This window comes from Gallus gallus, chromosome 11 (genome assembly GCF_016699485.2).
Source record: "Gallus gallus isolate bGalGal1 chromosome 11, bGalGal1.mat.broiler.GRCg7b, whole genome shotgun sequence".
Classification (NCBI taxonomy): Eukaryota; Metazoa; Chordata; class Aves; order Galliformes; family Phasianidae; genus Gallus; species Gallus gallus.
Window position 1 is genome coordinate 4592321 of NC_052542.1, and position 21236 is coordinate 4613556.

The following is a 21236-nucleotide window of genomic DNA, read 5'->3' on the forward strand; positions in this document are numbered from 1 at the left end:
ATAAATGCTTGATGCGGGAGCTACCAGTAAGTTGAATATCTGAAGTTACTAGGTGATACTGAGTAACTGCCTGAACAAGGACTTAGAATGATTTTGGTTTCCCGGTGAGTTCAGGAGGTCTTTAGACATAAACAGTGTCCCTCTTTACTGCTTCTCTCACTACTTTTGAATTTATTGGCTATTGGATGTTGAGGGAGTAGGAGAGGAGAAGAAATAGGTGGGACAGCTGTATTGGCTGGCTAAGTATGTTGGATAATCTATTATGAGTGAGGTTGTAGGTACACAGCTTCTGGCAGTTACTCCACCTTTCCTTATTGCAGTGTACTGGATGTGGGTGATTAGAATAATGCTTGATTGGGATTGTCCTTGTTTCTTCCTGTACTGTTTTTAAGGACATTAAAGAGAGGCACTTGGTTTATACAAACTACCAGTGAAACCAGAAGTTGCATTATTTGAACAAAGTATATTACATGTTGGGTTCATGTTGTCTACTTGGTTTGAAGAACAAAATTAGTTGTGCTGCTTTCAAACAATTATGTTCAGCAAATTGCTCTCTCAAATATTTTACAATTAATTTTAGATTTTTTTCTGACTTGAATTAGTAAATTGTCTCAAGCTTGTTTTGAAAGAAAAAAGCTGCACGCAGTCATTTGTTCCGTCTTATCTCTTTGGTCTGAGATCTGACGCTTGCTCATTTCTGAGTGAAGTCAATTCCTTAATTGTTGTACATACAATTTTGTGTATGTGTTCTTTGTTGGTGGTTTGGTGGTGGGTTTTCTGAGTGAAATTTGCTGACTTGCACAGATTTGTCTAATTACAGGTGGTTGTTGAATATATTTAAATGGCAGCTGGGTGTCCTTAGAAAATAAACACACAACGTTCATATTCTGAACCATGTTCAGTTGCTTATGTGGCATTGCCTATAGAGACCAGCTGTCCCACGTGCATGCACATCAAGCCAGGACTCTTTAGATGGTTCATGACCCAATAAAGAGAGCCAAAGCAAGACAGTGGGAAAGTTAACTTCTTTGCTTTTAGCTGCTCCTATAGGACAGCAAATACTGACTCAGCACAAAAGCCTCAGCTGCTTCAGAAACCGCTTGGAATGTTTGGCTGTGACTTGTCAGCTAAGCAGCTTCCATAAGAAGGCTTCCTTTTCTTGCCAAACCTTCATGTATTGGAACAAAGCTTGTTTCAGAGCAGGCTTTGTCTTCATTTAGCTTGGTTATTAACTTAGGGAGATTAAGAAAAGATACAGAGACAGACTTCAAAAAAGGGGCTTTGTTGGCCTGCTGAAGGGTGAGAATTAAAGCCACAATGAAAAAGAATGGAGAATAAAATAAAACTGTGAAACAAAATGTTGGTGGAGGAAAGATCTTTCGCTCTGAGCTGCAGTCACATGCTACAGTACAATCTTTTATAGCATAATGTTTCCAGAAGCTGGCTTTTCCAAACGGGTTATTGTTGCACTGAGATGAAATTATTCTTATTTAGTTTCATACTCTAGTATCTGAGAGAGATACAATGGGAAGGAATATTCAGATTGTGGTTTTCAAAAGGGATGTTGACACCTATCAGTTGCTTGTGCAAATTTTCATTTGCACGTCCTTGATTTATAAAAGAAAACATTCTGTTCACAGATTGCATCCTGTTCTGTTATTAAATTGAATGTATTTAATCTTGGCCTTACAGAATTTGAATGCTCCTGAATGGCTACAAATCATGTATTTAAAGAGCATCTTGAGTAAGTAAATTCCTTAATGTTTTTAATATATATTGTCTAGAACAATAGAGGCATCCTGGAGTTAATACATATATGTGTGTGGCAGATGCAAGGCCTGCATGAGGATGTTCAAATCCACATCAAGGCTTGTATCAGCTCAGCATGATACAGCAGTCGAGACTGGCTGTTTGCAGAGCATTGGCCAGCATTAACAAAAATAAAAAAATTAAAAAAAAAATGCTGGGTTTGCATTCCACAGTGCTGTTGTAAGTCTGCATCTGTAAACCTTCCTTCATGTGGGTGCACATCATTCTTCAAGCACATCCTTGGTTTAGACTAACTGTGACTCACATGGATAATGTGTTAATCTGACAGCTAATCTTGTTAAAAGATGGATTAACTACTCTGTGCACATGACAGAATATCTAGCAAGGAGCATGATTTTCCTTTTCAAATACTCTGTTTTCTTCTGGTGGAGTCCTTTTACTCACAGGGACCATCTGCTGATCAAGAATGGGCTGTACTTACTACTGCTTCTTGAAAAAAAGGTGATTCCTTATGTCCATATAACTTCAAAAATCTTCCTGAGTTTTTTCTCCCTGCTAATTCTTCTTGACATTTTCATATCATCAGAGTTAACTATCTTGCCCATAAAGCCATTGAGGATGCAAAAACATCTGTGAGCCATGCCCAGTAGTTAAATGCTTCCCAAATCAGTATTAACGGTCAGAGTTTTGTTTTGTTTGTTTCATGTTTTTATTTTTTAAGTCTTTAAGCTCAGGGTGGATTTCTGATGAGGTGAATTTATACTTTGTAATTACTAGCTTTGTCTGAAACAAAATGTGAGAGTAATTAAATCTGGTTTTCAGAAGAGAAAATTGTCTGCGATACATTGCAACTATAGGCTCAGAAATGACACAGGAAACTTTGTGTAAAACAGGAATGAGGTAAAGGTCATTCCATCTGCTGTGAAGGTACTAAAACTAGTCTTGCTGGCCTATGTGAAATTCAGAAAAGAGTAGATTGGAGCAGAAAACTGTACACAAATACTGAGTATACTAAATATCTTCTATTCTTGGAAGAAGCAATATGGACAACTGAAAATTGGCACCCAGTAGTGGAATTACAAATATGTAATTGATAACTAGAGATTCTTTGTCATGACTAACATTATAAACTGCTGCATTCTCTACTTAGTGAGAAGAAGGACAAGCTCCCACATTGTTTTCATATGCATAAATTATAAAACTCGAAGTCTGTCGCATCAAGTATTGAAAATATATATTACAACAGTTGTAGTTTGTTATTGCAATGCCTGTTTCACTTGTAGTAGTTTCTGAAATGAAAAGAAATCTCTATTTAAATTTTCCCATTACCTTTTACAGTAAATGCTGCAGCGTACTGTTTTGTACTTTCACTGTCAGAGACTTCCTTGCACAAGGCTGCATACATCCATGTGTTTGGAAATTTGCTTATGTATTCTCTGCCAAGCAGGGTTTCGCTTCTTCTATAGTGATCAGATATTAGTTTGACTCTGCGTGGAAACGTGAAGTAAATCAGTGATGAATTTTTCCATATGTCTTGCACAAAATCCAGGAATGATTATCTAATGGAAGCCAGAACACCAGAAAAACAAGTTCTACTGCCATATATTAAAGAAAGAACAGCAGATATTAAATAAATAAATGCTATGAAGTGTTGAACTTAATAAAATGAATTGTTAAGCTGTTTTCTTTTGGAATTTTCTTTTATTTGGCAACTGAATGACTTCAAATGTGAAATTAACTTGTTTCACCTAATTATGTAACATCTTTTCTTCAGGGTGTAGAAGCTGCGGATATGCAGTTCAGTCTGCGAGCCACCAGGCACCAAAGATATGCTGCCCAGTTAAATCAGATTTCTTTACAGTTGTGATCCAAGCCATGAAGTGGAAACTCAAAGTAAGTGCTTTCAGACACCAGAATTGTAAGGAGAAGTTTCTGAATTACGTTGTGCTGCTTTAAATATATTGATTTTGTCACCATTGTAAATGATACCAAAACTCCTGCTCATCTAAGAAAGTTGGCCCTAGTATTGATCTATTTAGATATTTTTACAGACATATTAGGCTATGCATTACCATATGAAACATATGTATGTGTTCATATACATATATACATATACATATATTCATATACATACATATATATTTAGGATAGACACTTGTGGAGGAAGTTAGCAGCTCTCCCTGCAGCTAGTTTCAGTACAGAACTGACATGTTTTCTGTTTTTATTCTCTCACTTCTTTATTTATCTTTATACACAGAGAGAGATAAATACATCTCTCAATGTTGTACAATATCTAGATCTATTAGGTTGCATTGTGCATGTGATTACAGATTGAAATAATAATAGCTCACAGATGAGTTTTTTGGGCATCTTTTGGATTGGTGAGCCTTAAAAAGCAATTTAATCTTACTTTATTTAGGCAGAGTATGATTTTTTTTATTTAATTAGAGCACACAGACTTCTATGATATTTCATACAATGTATCTTGGAGCACATCTCAGCATCTGGATAGGCTAAATTTAATATCAGTCATCTGCACAGAGAGCTTTGCCTTAGCATTGAGGAAGTCATATGTATTAATTACCAGCTACCTCTGTCTTATGACTTTAATTTTTTAAAGTAGCTGGTGAGGGTTATTATCAATCATTTAGGATAATTTTCTGAGTGATAAGAAAGTAACTGTTAGCTCATTGGCTTAAAAAAAATAATAATCTCCTTATAGACAATTTTGTATTTATAAATGACTATGAAACAACTGATTTCAAAATGAGAGAAATTAATAAAATGATGCAGTGCAATTCAGTACAATATGTTCTTAAGCTCATGTGCCTACATAGCTCAATTCCAACTGAAGGAAATAGTTTGTAAGAAATAGGATAGATAAATGGTATTTTTCATCTGAGACTCTATTACCTTGCAATAAACCTGGATACTCCCAAGTGCTTTTGTTATTGACATAACATGTTAACTGAATCAGCAAATAGGTTTCAATTGGATAATCACCTTCATGGCTATTACTGGCGTTAAACATGAAATTGATATGAAATATATACGGTGTGTAATTGACCTGCCTAATCAGTAGTTCAAATTTGATTCAAATTCTGAGTCTATAATCAATTTAAATATGTTGAGCTTGGAAGTACTGGCTAGTTCAAGTGGTGATCTGTCCCATTGTTGAGTGACGTAACACAAACTGACAATTGTACAAATTTACGGTGCAATCTGAAAATAACTTTCATACGCATAAACTAAGAAAAAATAATTTTGGATAGTTATGGCTTGTAAAACCAGAAGTTTCACAAATGTTTACCAGAAGTTAACCTCAGTCTGAAAATAAACTCCTGTACCTGTTTGTTTCACATAAATTTAGGGATACGAAGATTTGTGATCGCTTGATAGCTTTTCAACCATATGCAGTTCATATGCATTTGAGCATGGCTCAAGAAACCGTCTTGTGACTAAAGGAGGCAACACATGGGCTTGCTGGTTTCCCTGAACTTCAGAATCTTAAAGGGAGTGAAATGCACCGATTCAGTTCCACATTGCAGTACAGGGTCCTTATTTCTACTTTTTATGTGTGAGCCATATAGTTTCATCCTTTTGATCTCTCTGGCTCTTTTGGGAAGTGACTTTTGGCCATGCAAACTTTTTGGTATATGGCTGTTTAGAACCAAGCAGATTTGCTCAATGTGATTTAAAGTGATCTGAAGAGTATTCCTTAACTTTGTAAAATAATAATAATAATTTTAAAAGTGTTTCTGGTAATTGCAGCTCTCCATGCCCATACCCTGATTCCAAGTAGCAATTCATTCCCAACAATCTTCATACATTCTGACTCCCTGAACGTTAGTGATAGTAGTTGCTTCTTGTGTGCAGCAGAAAGCAAACAGAAAAATACTTGGGAAGTAGTTATTCTGCATTTCTGCTTGGTTTTATGGAGGTTTTTTGCTGCTTTGCTGCAAGGAATCACTACTTTGTTTTTTGAATAAGTGAGGCTTAGGAAGGAAAGGATTAATTATAGTCATGAACTTGTGTATTGTTAGTCACAGTGGTAACTGTAGACATACTTTACTCCTATAAATAGCAACTCTTTTATCTAACATCTTTCAGTCAGATGGTACTATGTTCCCTCTCTCCTCGCTAAGACTCCTACAGCCTGTATTTCAGCAATATGTTTTATATGTAATACAATAAAATCCACAATATGTGCTATTGCCTTTCCTTCTAGTACGGTAGCACAAAATTATAAAAGGATCAATTGGTGTAGAGGATGAATAAGAATAGTCAGGTTTGGATTTAATTTTCTAAATGAATTCAGCTGGACTGGCAGCCCTGGAGGTGCCCTAAAGCAGAGAAATTGTTAGAGAAGTTTAAATTGGGTGATAATTGCTGGACAGAATAAAAGTTGAACAACAGTTTTTCTTTCCTTCCGGACTTTTGAGGAGAAATGAATTGGCTCAGCAGATTGAGAAACCAGGAAAACAGCGGGCTTCACACATTGTTTGTACTGAAAATTAAAACCTCAATAATGTAAAAATGCTGAAAAGCCTCCAAGTACATTCTGCAGAATTCCAAACTTGTACTGCCAAGAGGGTATTTACTTATGTTATGGCTCCACCTACAGTCACCAGAAAGAAAATCTTATTGATGGCAGCTGTGGTTTCTGGGGCTCCTCTGATTTGCCGTGTTTAACATCATAAACTCTTTCCTTTAATTTGGGTCAGCATACTTCAAACTGAGTTTCAGTCCAAGCTGAAGTATCCAATCTCTGATTATTTCCAGAAAAGCAGCAAATAAGGTTATGTGTGTTGGTATCCTGGTATGGTTAGCTTAAATATCAGGTGGGTTTTGTCAGGAAAAAGCTAAAAGGCACAGGAAATCTTATCGTATCACCTCATATATTTATCGAGTTCCTTTAAACAATAACAATAATTAAGATTTTTACTCCCTATCTCTTGTCTGAGAGGCCCTTTAAGGATGTTATTCCTCTGATGATGAGCAACATTCTAATATTTTAAATGTACGAATGGGCTTCTTGTATCTTCTTGATTTTATGCTGCTATTGCCTTAATTTTAAATAGATTGTATGTAATCCTTACCCTAATTTTAAGATGAAGTTTAGAAATAGTTATGCTATTTATGTGACTAAACAGCTGACACAGTGCTATTTCATTTGATGTTCCTTTGCCGTGCAGATGTGAGTTGGAATTTGACATAGGTTTTCCATTGTTTGGAACAGTCAGTCAGAAGAGTGAACACTCACTTGTGAGGGAAAGGGAAACAGAGTGGTAAGTAAGTGCAAGCTCTACTGCTGCCTGAATGCTACTCTCTCAAATAATTGATGTGGGTTAAAAAAAATATATTGTTTGCTTACAGAACAGGAAAAGTAGGAAATAATATAAAAAGCAGGGAGAAGAGTTAAATGTGAAAAATGCCAATAAAAAGTTGTTAGTTCTTAGTTCTTGTGTATGAACACTTAATGAGAGTTTAGCTACTGACTGCAAAAGAGTGGCTAAGAAGTACATAGATTAGTGAGTGGTTGCTTTAAAGAGAAATTAAAAATTTATAAGAATCTAAAAAGAATTTTGTCGGATCAGGGCAACTGTTTGGTCACTAAAGTTGGCCACTGGGGATTCTAAGTAGAAAAGGAAGACTGGGTAATTGAAATAATGTGTTAACAAATAGTGGTTTTTTTCTTCTTTAGTAGTTGGGAAATGTTTAATAACTGGCACATAAAAAATCCCAGTTCTCAATTTTCTTCTAAAATAAAGGTCTTTACATTGTGAATGTTTTCTCTGCATCCGTTTGCAGTGTTGCAGCTGTTGTCCACACAACTGCAAAAATCTGAGCAATCGTTATCTACTGAGAGCTAGCTTAAGTTGCTTCCAGTGCCTCAAGAGCTGTTAACTCCAGTAAACAGGATAGTGTGCAATAAGAGAACGCATGCAGGTGATTACTGTGAGGCAGATGATGGTACCCTGTGTATGCCAAAGCTGTTGTTTGGTAACGTTCCCTTGGATCTGAAATTGGAATGGATCTCTGCTTGTTTCCTAAATGTCTGTGAAAAGAAAGAAATATTAACGAAAGAAACAACAGTTGCAAAAGGAGAACAAGCAGTCCTAGCACTTACTCCCATAGGAAAACAGTGTCAAGAAAAGGAAGTTGGAGGTGAGCACAAACGTTATGCCTCTGAACTAATTTCCTTAGATGAACAGAAGATCTATAAGTGAACTATCCAGATAAAATGAATAGTGCTCCAAATCAACAAGACCGGTCTAACAAAAGTTGAGAATAGGGGGAAAATGAATGCTAATACGCTTATCTCACCTGTTACCAGTAAGCTGAAGGAAAATTTCTTTATAGTTCCTACAGCAGATAAAGCAGAGAGGCATAAAAATTCCTCAGCCTGGCCTGCAGCTCAACTAAAGAAAATAGATGCAGTGCTAGATACTTGGAAATTTTCAAGGTATGGTGTTTCTCTTCATTTTATATCTCTCATGAATACATAATACCTTTAATGCTCTGACAGGTTTGTGTTGTTCTCATGTAGCAGAAATAGGGGCAAACAGAAGAAAAAAAACACATAAGGAAACCTTGTTAAAAAGAAGGACAAGGTCTGTGGTCATCTAAAGTGATGGTTTTGTCTTTCTTGGTGTCACCATGTTTTACAGGCTGACACACCACTTTTGCTCTCTTTTTCAGCCTAGCTTAATTGTATTTTGATTTAGGTAGTATTTTGATGAGCAGAAACTGGTATGTTTATAAACACAGTAAATTTACAGGATGAATTTAAAACTTAATCCAAAGAAATGTGAACACTTTTTCAAGCAAGTAAATTATATTGAGTACACAATCAGTGAAGATAAACTTTCACAATGGAAAGAAAGCTGAGGCTGTTCAAAACCTTGCCAGCTCTTTGGATGCACACATATGTTTAGAGGTTTTAGGCCTCCTATTACAAAAGGTTCATTTGTAGATTGGCCAAAATAGCAAAACCACTACATAAGTTGGGTAAGGAAAGGAAACCATTTCAGTGATCAGCAGTGCGTGATTTAATATTTTGAGAGTCAAAGAGGCTCTTGTGATTGCTCCTGTTTTACTCTCCCTGTGTTTCAAAAACCCTTTCATATTGAGCACAGCTGCTAACACTTACAGTTTGGGGATAGTGTTGACACAGGAACACAAAGGGTTTGAGATATTGCTAGCTTATTGCCAGGGTGAGAGGTCAGGGGGAGGGCATGGAGGGGGTAAGAGTTTTCCAAAGACAAATAATTGCAAAAGTAACTCATGGCTAAGGTTAAAAACTATTTTCGTAGTTGGAAATTTATGATCAGGATGGAAAGTGCATCTCATTCAGTGATTCAATAGATTCAGGTATCTTGAGGGAAACTTGGCAGGCAGTTACAGATCTACCGCAGCATGCCACAGACTTGAATGCAATCATGGCAAAGCTACTGATGCATTCATATGGCATTTTGATTGCTAGTTGCGAGTATTTCCATAAACATGACAGTAGGGAACTGGTTGTTCAAAGGAATGAGTGAACTTGGGAATAACAGCTTTTTATTTATATTCTGGTCCCATGAGTTACTGAAAGTAGAATCTTGAAACCTGTGCCAAATATGAACAAGCAGCTGATAAAGTGTTTTTTTTGCTGCTGGCATTTTGCACTTTGTGCTTGGTCTGAGTCCGGTTGTCACAATTCAGCAACTCTGAGAATTTTCATAAAGTGGCTGATAAGAAACCAAGAGGTTGGCTAAATGGAGAGGCTAGCTGCACTTGGGCTGAGGCCGAAGATCTAAATTCATTTCCTAAGTTTGTCAAGTTGTCTGATTTGTAGAGAAACACAAGTTCCTTTGCAAAGTGACTCAGATCAGGAATTTAACCAAACCTTCATGGGGCATATTTGGGATGGATTTGTTTCTCTCTATTGAAGGAAATCAAGAGAGCTTAGACTTCTTGGTCAAGCATAACCTTTGTAAATGGCCTCAAGTGATTTCATTCTGTGCTTGTTATGAATTGAGAGTGATACTAATTCTTTTGTATGAAGTTCCTAAGAATTAAATAATAATTAAAGAAAGGAACCTGGATGAAGTAGAAAACCAGTAGAAAAATTTATTTCTGCAAACATTTTAAAACTCTAGAAGGTATGGACACCTCTGTGTCCTTTTCACAGTGTCTCCAATCCTCAGAGAAAAGAAAGTAGGATTCTTTTCAGGGATCCAATAAAAAAATAATACATATATAAGAAATAATGAATGGAATACATTGGGTCCAATGAGTTAGAGTTTTTCATTGCAAATATATGATGTAATAACAAGGATTTCAGTAAAATTGCCTCAATATAATGATTATGGCTAATGAAGACTTTGAAGAAAGAAGCAAAGAAACAATTTCCATCTGTTTGTTCAAATCTTTTTTCATTCTTTATAGGTACACAGGATTAAAGGGAACACCTGAGTTCCACATCTGTTTCTTTTCAAATGGAAAATGAAGTGGAGGTTCGTAAGCTTTTGAATGTGGTGGTGCTGTTTGTTTGTTTGTTTCAAAACTCAACAAAAAAACCTCAGGGTAATAATACATCCACCAGTTAAAATTCTGTGTTGCATTCAAAGAGAAAGAGTTTAGATTCCTCCCCAAAATGTATGCTTTTCTAAAAACAGTCCCAACTGCAAAGATTGAGAAACTTTGGGCAAAGTGATGGTGCTGGTATGTTTCAGTGGGTTGCCTGTAATCTCCAGGCTGTTTGTACACCATGTCAGTCACTGTGCAGAGCTGCAGTTTCACCTGGTAACAACGATGCAGGTGAGATGTTTACAACTGCCTTCTCTAGTGTTATTTCTGTGAAGGCACCACAAACCCTGCATTGTTGTTACTATTCTGCTGTGGTAACTGATTTTTTTGAAAGCTAAACTATGCTACCAAATTAGTTACTGATCTATGGAAGTTGAGAGATTGGATTTGAAAAATTGGGAAAACTACTGTTCTTGAGTTGTCTTGCTGATTTTAATTACCATAAAAATTCACCCTTTAACCAGAGTGATCCAAATCATTCTGCCTTGTCACCATTACACTGCAAAACATCTATCTGAAGAAGGTCTCGACATGTAAAGCATTGGGCTGGACCTTCTCTCCGCTCTGCAATTCATCTAGATCTGCTGCTGTACAGATGCATTTAAAATTCTCATTTGCAAGGGTCAGTCATAGACTTTCTCTTTTATTTTGTGACCTGAAAGCGATCACACACCAAATTCAATTAAAGTTGCTTGCATGTTTCTAGATACTTACTAGACGAATTGTATTTGTCTCTATGTCTTTTGTCCTCTGTGAGGGACCAAAACACTGAGAAACGGGTTGAGATAGAAGAAACATGTAGCTGTGAAAGATAACATTAGGGAGGAAAAAAACTCGGGATGTACAGAATGCAGTCAGAATTAGAGCTGTTGCATGTTTGGGCCTGATATTTTTAGTTTGAATTTATATTGATAATGAAAGTGAAATGATAGCACTCAGCGTGTTCATTTCCCAGTGAAAGGTACTGCAGAAAGAAGTTAATTGTAATATATTTTTTTCTGCATGAAGATATGTACAGAAAACAAAGAGAACAAAATATGAGTTTGTTATGACCGAAATCGTGTGACATTTCTGTCTCACAATAGAGATCCATGTAAAACGTGAACAGTTTCAACCTCACTTAGCAGCTTCTCTTTTAGCAATACTTATTGTATCTGTTTTGTGTTTGATTCTTGGTTGACTTGATTATGTTAGCCTAAATGATGGTATGTGGTAGAATAGAAGTGAGCTGACATCTGGCTTGTGTGAGCATCAGAGATGATCACTGTAAAGTGATGAGAATGAAGGAAAGTAGTTAGGAAAGATAATAAACTTGGCAATTGTGAGATATGTAAAGTTGTAGATTAATTTCACGTATGAAGTTAGAGAATCCCCATTACTGAACAGTTTTAAAACTGATTCCCCAGAATAAAGATCTGGAGGAGATATTCTCTCCATAAATTAGGAGATTAGGGAGACTGCAATGCCTGTTGGAACCTGAGCAAGATGTGATACATTAACTACTGTATGTTCATGCCCACATTTACTGAGGAGTGATTTTCTTGGCAATGCATCTAATTTTCCTTGTTGTGGTCCACCTAAGTAGATAATTAATTATGGTAAGTATTTTTAATTGTTAATTGTTAATTTTTAACTTGTAATAACTTGATGTTTTAAAAGTACAAATATTTTGCTTTATAGTATAATCTTACAACTGTACTTCTGTTATAAATTATTTTCTGATAGTGGTGTAGGTTTTTAAAAATTACATCATGTGCCATCAAGCACTTGTATTGTTGTTGAGTAGATTGATTGATAATTACTTGGCATTTTCTGTACTTGTACAGTTGTGTGTTTAAGAAGGACTGACAGTGTCTACCCTAAATGTTGCATCTTCATTTTGAAAATGGTAGTAGTACATTTAATAAGGTCCCATGATAAATCCAATGAAGTTGTACAGAAGTGTGCTAAGCTGCCATTTTACACTTGAGAAAGCTTAGCTATAAAATACAATGTGACTTGCCTGAAGCCACACAGCAAGTCTTTGAGAAAGCCAGAGCGAGTTTGGATTTATTCTTTCTATCTTTTCTTTTAAATATAAGAGATATTTCTTCTTCCAAATAGAGTAAAGCATTTAGGGGGGAAATTATCACGGTTGTATACACCAGAAAAGAAAGAGATGATACAGTAGTGCACATTAGTGTGTATGTTTGCATTTGCAAGTTAAGATCAGTCATGAAAAATTTGATCTTAAATGAAAATTTTAATAAGTATGTGCATTTGAACAACTATACAGCTTTATTATTTGAACCGTGGCTTTCTCTAAAAATGCGTAAGTATGCATCTACTTGAAAGATTTCTAATGTTGCTATATTAAAATTCTTGTTATCAATAAAAAAACCCTCTGGAATAACAAACGATTTTTCCATATGCAAAAATCTTTAGAACTGTGTGGTCTAAAAATGAGACATTTCCAAATAAAATTGTGCTATGCACAAGAAATTGAGGGAAAAGTCCTTAAGGTGACTTTTAAATGAAAATGAAATGTCTTTTAGTAAGTTTCAGAGGTACAATATTACAGACTGGTAGAATTGTATCTCATTAATTTCAAACATAGATTTTATGTGAGGCTATTTGATTATAATTTGATTATCTGACCCTGTAATTAAAGTTTATTGCCAATTTCAAAGCTTATGTGTAAAATGAACTGGTTTTCTTCAAAGCAATATACAATCCATTGGACTCATTGACTTCTAGTTTTGCATTTAAATCGAAAAGTCTGTTATAACATGACAAACAGGTTCAGTTTTTGATCATTAATCCTGCTAAGCAATATTCATAAATTCAATTTTGAATCAGTTGGAATACTTTTCTTTTATTAGTTTCTGTGTTATTAAATGAGATTGTTTCTGACTAATATATTTCTGGACTCAAACTGTAGCTCCAAGCTGTTATTCAAATCAAATAACATGCCCCTTACTTGTGCCTAGCACTAATAAATGCCAACTTGTGATACATTTGTGGGAGACTGTCACGAATATTAAAGGAGGCAATAATGCCACTAATGTCTCATAACTAAGCTTATTTTTCTAAAGGGCTGAAATCAGTCATCCTACTGAGGAGGGCAACGGGGGAAGAACCTTTAAGACTTAAAGCCTAAAGCATTATTTTACTCTGCTAAACATTATTATTGAGGAGGTAAATGACCAAGAAATTACCACTGAAGAGAATGAAAAATATAGCATGTAACTTCTGGTGCCACCCTGAGCAACAGAAATGCATCCACTGGCTAAGCATATGCTCGTTCTCATAAAATTGCATGTTCATTGGTCTGGAGGCATGTTTTTCTTCCTCTGAGTGTCTGAATTAAGGAAAGGAGAGAGAAAAAAAAAAATCCCCTTTTACTGTTATTGTCAACCTCCTACTTCAGCCCTTTTGAGATATTCCTGGTAACAGTTCGGGGGTTTGGTGTAGAACACAAGTCTAACACGCTGACATGAAATCATCTGACAGATAAATAGGATTAACTTGTCTGAGATGTCATCCAGCAGCCTGGTGACTGGGGAGGCCGGGGTGGGGGTGTGACTAGGATGCTGGGCATAGAACGGGCCCTACCTGCGTGCCAGTGTGTGAGCACAAGGTCAGTGCTGAGACTCAGACGTGACCATTTTACCCATTCTGCTTTCTCCCCTCTCAAAATATTTCCCCCTGCCCCCCCGTTTTTTTTCTGCTGATTGTAGAATATTGATAACGAATGTCTATTCTATGTACTTTTTTATGCCACTTTGAGTCACATCTTCCTCCAGTTGTTTTTCTGGGCTTTTTCCCAGTGTTAATAAACTGGATTTGTTTAGTAAAGAGCACTTGTGATGTCTATTTTGTGCAGTTCTTATCTTTCCTACTTTCTCACAAGTTCTGTGAAATAACCTGGCACTTTCTTTTCTAAAATTAAAAAAAATGTCCTATCTTTAATATAGTTTATTAGCATCAGTATCATAGAAAGTACCAAAACAACTGATAAATTCTAGCAAAGCAGTTAATGTAATTGGGCTTAGCTGGCTTTTGTTTTTTCAATGCTGATTCCCACATCAAAGATGTATTTAACTGGAAAGCATGAAAAGGTTGAGATGAAAACTGATTGTGTTTTGTGATTGCCTTTAGTTCTTAGAAATTGTTCTGCTGTTGTGCAGGGTTTACTCCAATGTGATTGAATAAGCTAATTCTGTGACCTCCGCATGATCTGTTTCAGAAAGGTACCTTTTCCTCTGGACTTGCTGACTGCACAGCCTGGCTGAATGCCCATCATACTGCCTTATCTTGCTCTTGTGTCGGAGTTCAGGCGCTAACAGGTGGTACCAGATCGATGCTGAGCAGTACTTCTGGGGAGGTGACACTCCGCCCTAGTACTTTGCTTACTGATTTTCAGTTTCTCACATGAAGCAGAAGCTAATCATGATGTCTCATCATCAAAGTTATTTCTCACTGGACTACTCAGAGGTGAGTTGGAGCTCTCAGAGTAGATACTTGCCTAAATTTTCCTGTAATTCAACCAATATTTTTTTTAAATTCTGAAATGTTTCCTAATTTAACAAATGTTATCAACCTCCCCAAAGAGAGATTCATGTCAGTGCATTCTCCATATGTAATTTCCTATTTTTTTCTGAAGTGCAGTTGAATCCTTTGGTTTGAAAGGTTCTAGATGATTTTTAAAGTGATAAGTCATTATTTGAACTTGTAATTATGCACACAATACTTAGTTCTTACAATCAATGCTGAAAGATGACAAGGGTTGTCATAGGTACTTACTGCACGTTATGACTGATGCTAACTTTGGATACTGTGATGCAAAAGTGGCTTGGAGTATGCTACTCTTTCCATCTTCTTATGACCTATGTAAGTATTTTTTTAAGTCCTGAATTATTATACATTCTTAAGCATATCAACTGAAATTTTTTAGAAAACCGAAGCATCTGAAAATGCTTTTATTTGACATTTAAATCTAAAAAAATATCAATTTGTCATGATTGTTTAGATGTTGCTTAGGTTGCAGTTCTGATTTGAAGTATTATTTTGGGTAAACATCATGAACATCAGAAATTTGGTTATCTCCCTCAAAGCGTCTCTCGAAATAATTATAAGTAATTTTAAAAAATAGTATTTAAGGAAATAAGTATACAATGTTTCTCTTAATATTCCAATACTAGACTATTTGCAAATTTTTGTTGCCTTTAAATGTTGTGATAAAGTAGTAAGATGGATAAGATTTTAATTATAGGTTACAAAGTGAGTCAATCTGCCCAGCAATCTAATATCTGGTTTTGTTCAGCTTACACTCTTGCATATCCATACTTATTTTGCATATACAAGAGGTGTATATACATATACACCATATATGCATATACAAGATGTGCATATACAAGAGGTGCATATACAGAATATACAGAGGTGATTTTTTTAAAATAAGAGTCACGATAATTTTTCAAGTAGCAGCTGTATGCCATTCATTCTTCCTCTTAGTCCTGTTCCAAACAACTTTGGAAGGCTGTTTTCTCTCCTAAAGTTTTGGAAGATCAGTAACTTTGTGGATATGCATTACATAGAACTGAAACTGATGGTGCACACACCTATCATTGCACTGACACTGCTAAGGGAATCTGAAAGTTAAGGAGAGAGAGGAGAAGTTCTAGTCAGATGCTAGAAGTGGAAGGTAGTGCTTCAGTACTGTCAACAAATTCAGTTCACAGGAATAGAAGAATTTATTTTCATTTCTATTTTTTAAGCATGACAGAAGTGTCAATAACTTTAATACAAGATCTCTTACTATTTTATTTCTCCTTTTTGCAATAGTTGGGAAAGTCTTGGAATTTTCTAATACTCCAGCTTAATCTCCCTCTGCGTGCTGATGTTAAGAGGTGAATATGTTAGTATGATTTTCTAAATTAATTTCATTCAGAGCACTGTTAACAGCATCTCAGTAAAATTAACAGAGATTAGGGCTATTTTCTCAAACCAACTTGCTGTAGTTCTAGAAAATGTTGTTCATTAGTATTTCTGGTTTGAATGGCTAGAGGTTCTGCACTCTCTCTTAGCAGACGTTTTGCATTTTCGATCATAATACGCACTATTTTTGAAGTGGCAGTAATGGTGTGGTTATAGTTTATGTTAGAAGGCTCACAAAAACTTCAAGAAAACTCATATAATTGTTTCAATTGGTTATTGCGAAATTTAAATATTGAAGCAATCTACTTCGTGTTTAAACCTTAAAACCTAAAAATGGATTTCCTTGTATAGTCTAAGATGTCTTCCTAGAGGAAAATTTAATTTTCAGAATTGGTGTTTGGACCTTCATTTGCTTATGTGTATATTTAACTGCTTTAAGGTTAAAAATGTTGAGGAGTGGTAATTAGTTTTTGAAAGTAATCAGAGTATTTACTTTTATGTTTAATGACCAGAAAGAGTCAAATTGGATAGGCCCTGAAGAATATTAGGCACACCAGAATTGTATAGGTTATGCTACTTCTTAAACCTGTCTACCTTCAAAGAAAGAAAGAATGAAGAAAAAGATTATATTCAAAGTATATTTTAAAAAGAAAGAAAAACAAACAACTCACCAACAATTTCAATACGTAGAAAATTATTACCTTAACAGTTTTTTCCTTGTGTCTAGAGAGCGATTTCTATACTTCTGCTACATTTTACTCCAGTTAAAACCATGAATCTTCATTCTGATTTTTCATATATTCCCCAAATTGCTAATTCATCTCCAACAACAGAGCTTAATAGAAGAGTTAGTTTAGTACATTAGCTTATTTTTTTGAAATTTCTATGTTTTTGTGGAATTTGTCTTCTCATGCCTTTGAAGGTTAAGTAATAAGTACAATATTACAAGAATAGATAATACATCATATAAATTAGTATTTATTTATTTTAGTTCATACCACTTGGACTGTTAATCAGAGGGCTCACATCATGGAAATGTATCTGAGATATCTTTCTCATAAGTCAGTCGTAGAGGGATTAAGTATTTTTTTTAATCAAGCCTCTGTTATTCTGAATGTCAGCTCTTGAATGCCTCTGCTGAATTTCACCTGAAGAGTTAAAATACATCATAAGATTAGTAGGAACCAGCTCAGAGTATGGAACCTTGCAAAATTGGTCTTTTTGGAATACATCCAAACAGATACTCGGAAGATGATAATGATATCTGATAATAAATAGCATTAAAACAAGAATCAGAAATGCTTTCTACATTTTTGCAGTGTACTTCATAATGACAAGAATATTTCCTCTCAGATACAGCTCTCAAAGGCTGAAAATCTTCACCTTGATGGCACTTGAAAGCAAAAGAATGCTAACCAAAGTGGGGCATAATTCTGTCCCTTGCTCACATTTAAAATGATAACTAAAAAACGGTGTAGAGAAAAACAACTATTTATCATATTTTATCCAGTAACACAATTTAAACCCGTAAGCCCGAATTTATTCATGATGTTAGTGCTGTGATTTATTCCTACTACTTTTTTCCACAGGTGTTGTTGTCAAACCTTCCCAGCTACATTGGTTAATCCATTCCAAGTGCCAGTAGTTATCCTGAGCTCCATGCTGACTGCTATGACATGAAACTTCAGAATCTGTGCACCTCTGATGTCATCAGGAGCCATTGATGTCAGAGCGGCTTCTGCGCAGCGTGAAGGTCCGTGTCAACTCATCACATTACCTCTGCATGAAAGGTATCGATTTAATCCATCTGATGGTAGGCCTCTTAGAAATGTAATTGTCCACTGGAAGTACAATTGTGCAAATGGACCCAGTAAAAGGCAGCAGTCTTTCAAAGTAATGTTTTACATTACTCAGATCATTCCTGCTTGTTTTCTTCCTCCACTTGCCCTCAGCCTGAGCCTGTTATTGATATAAAGGTTGAAGCTCAGGCAGCTTAACTGTTATGTGGAATGACCTTTACTTTTAATATTAATATATTATTGTAAAGTCTATGAGACTCATAAATGCAATTTTAGAATTCATATGAAATGCCATGTGCTGAACCTATTGCAACTTTTCCTCTAGTCCTGTGGCAGGTTGCAAACTATGTGAATTAATATGCATCATATTCTTTCCCCTTTATTTACTTAGAGAGGTTTGCCGAGCAACTTTATCAAGAGTAACATTATCAAGAGCTTTCCTGCAAGCTTCTTTATCATATTCACATCCGTGTCTGCTCGACACTTGTCACTGTCAATCAAATCGCAATAATACGCAGATGATTTGCTCATTTGGTTTAATAAAATCTCTCTGCTTATTTGCACTGCAGTCATTATGCCACATAATTGCTCTGCCGCTGAGGTGAAAGGCAGCCAGTTGCCTGGGGGATAAGAAGAGACTATTGCTATATGAAGGATTTGTTTCTTTTCCTCTGTCTCTCCCTAGTCACTCATATCCCTAAAATTAATATTGTATTTGAATCCAGTCCTGCTATTCTTATGCAGGCTAACATTGTTATTACTTATTATTTGGATGTGAAGTCATTTATTTTTAGTTTTGATGTCCAAGCTGTCAAGCTAAATTTCATTGTGTACTGCCACATACAATTTTTAACTGCCATTTAAACTAGATTCAAAACCCAAATTATGAAGAGAACATGTTCAAAGGAATGGGCTGACAGGAAGTATAGCTACAATTTTTATTTCCTAGGAAATCAAAGTATAGATCTTGTTATTGTTCTGTGGTGGAAATATGTGCAGTTTTCATACCTCATAATGGTTTTTGTGCTGGCTGGACACTGTATTTCAGAAGCAGAAGAAAGGCAGCTATGTATGCATATGAGCAGCCCTAGAGGTGCAAAACAAAGGCATCCACTTCTGGAAATGATAGAGCACAGAACCAGCTCAACTTATTGTTGTAAATTTTGGAGAGATTTGTACTCCATTTTCCAGTAGATTCTGCTATGATGGATGGTGGGAGTAAAAATGAGGAGTCTGTGTGTGTAATGCAAGCCTTCGCTCCTTCACTGCATACTTAATATAGCAGTAACTGCCATATGATGACACTCATGAACCCATGTTTTGGGCATGATTCCGTCCCAGTGGCTTAAAATAGGAGACTTAAATACTTTTCTCTCTAAATGTATTCCAAAACAGAGAGTACTTAATGTCGAAAAATAAACACCAGACTGAAACTGCCCGTGAAAGAATACAACCATATTTATTCAGAGCTCTTTTGGCATGTCAGAAGTTGTACTGATATTTTAAGGCAGTTGAACCTGAGAATATTGTTTCTATTTGTGTAAAATCAATCTAAGAGTCTTCAGATACAGAAAGAGATAGTGATTTGTTGTAATATTAACATGAGGATAATTTCTTTATCTGCCTGAACTAAGAAAGTCCTTGTTTGAACAGAAAAGCCTGTTAACATCCAGAAGTCTGCAAAAGGACCATTAAGTCACCTTCAGACTTTGTGCTAGGCCATTACATTTCATCCAGTCAATGTTAAGCCCAGTAGCTAAGTAAAATAGCTCTAAGTCTTTCAAACTCATTCTGAAATATTTAAAGTATTTATATCATTACTTTTTGAAATTGATTTGAAATTGGTTATAGCTTTCTACACTAGACAAAAAAGTTGTTTATCTCTCAGTGTTTTCTCTCAGTTTTCTTTTCCTCTCTAATGGAGTTCCTTCTCTATAGTTTTTGGCAAAATTAACAAGACATTTCACCAGATTTTTATGCGTACCTGGTTCTTTGTCTGTTTCTGATACAAGTAATGACATCAGATATCTGAGCTATGTTTGGTATTAACACTTATCTTTACTTTTGGGGACGTGGGCATGGCTGTTGTAATGGGCAGCTGATTCTGAGCTTCATTAATTTAATTCATTTCTTTAGGTATAATATAGGACTGCATTTCCAATTGTCTTTGCTAGAGCATTTGGTATATAGCTTGCATGTTGTTTGAATGAGCACATCTATGAGGGGGATCATCCTTTGACTAGGTACCTTGGTCAATCTATACTACCGTGGAATGGATTGAAATTGTATTATCCAAGTATGCTATGGCTTGAAACTTCCGTTTCTGAGAGTAAACTGTATTAGGTCTGTTATCAGCCCACTATTGGAATCCATGGTTGTTATGGCAGGGTAATATGAAGGTACTCAAACACAAACTTAGGTGTCAGAAGCACACTCTAGCCAGATGCCAAATGGTATTATTTGTATAGGCTGTTTGTACTTCATGAATGATCTTGAATACTCTTTTTCTACATAATATATAGCAGTGCAGATTTATTCTAACTCCCATTCTCTCATTATTTTTCTTGAATAACGAAATGTTCATCAAAGGAGGTTGGTAAAGGCATATCAATTTCCTACAGGTAGTTATACTTCCATGATGTACCTTTCCTTTCATATTGTGTTCTAAGCCCAAAAGCTAGCTGTTCACATGGGTGAGCAAGCATTGGAACATGGTGTCCAGAAAGTATGTTTCTTAGAGACATCCAAAACCCATCAGGATGCACTCCTAGGCAGCCTGCTCCAGCCAGTCCTGCCCTGAGCAGGAGGTCAGGCTGAGTGGACCTGAGAGGACCCTTTCCACTTGGTCCTTTCTGTGAGTCTGTAATGCAAGGATGCAGAGCTGCCATATCTTAACCTGCATTTCCACTTGTAAAAAATTTTGTTTTGCGTGATTCCTTGGTTATTGTTGGTTATTTGTTGCTTAGTTAGTTAGTTCTAGGTCTGATTGATTCTGTGCAATTTTATTCAGTAGGAAAAGAATAAAATATTTTCTGCTAGTAAATATTAGGTTAAAAATCAGATTTAAATCAGACTGATTTAAATCAGTCACAGAAAACTTGTACACCAACCCCCTGAGACTGCTTTGAAATAAAATCTTTCTTTGGATTAATCACAAGTGTCACTAAGAGAGGA

At 35.8% G+C, this 21236-nt stretch overlaps 1 long non-coding RNA gene across 1 annotated transcript; it reads left to right on the plus strand.

The window, feature by feature from the left end:
• The first annotated feature begins 406 nt into the window (after positions 1–406).
• On the plus strand, positions 407–18208 carry LOC121106559. Its single transcript, XR_005839085.1, has 6 exons — positions 407–3663; positions 6966–7058; positions 8134–8236; positions 10204–10271; positions 14573–14820; positions 17853–18208. It is a non-coding gene; the product is annotated as an uncharacterized LOC121106559 (long non-coding RNA).
• Positions 18209–21236: the final 3028 nt, after the last annotated feature.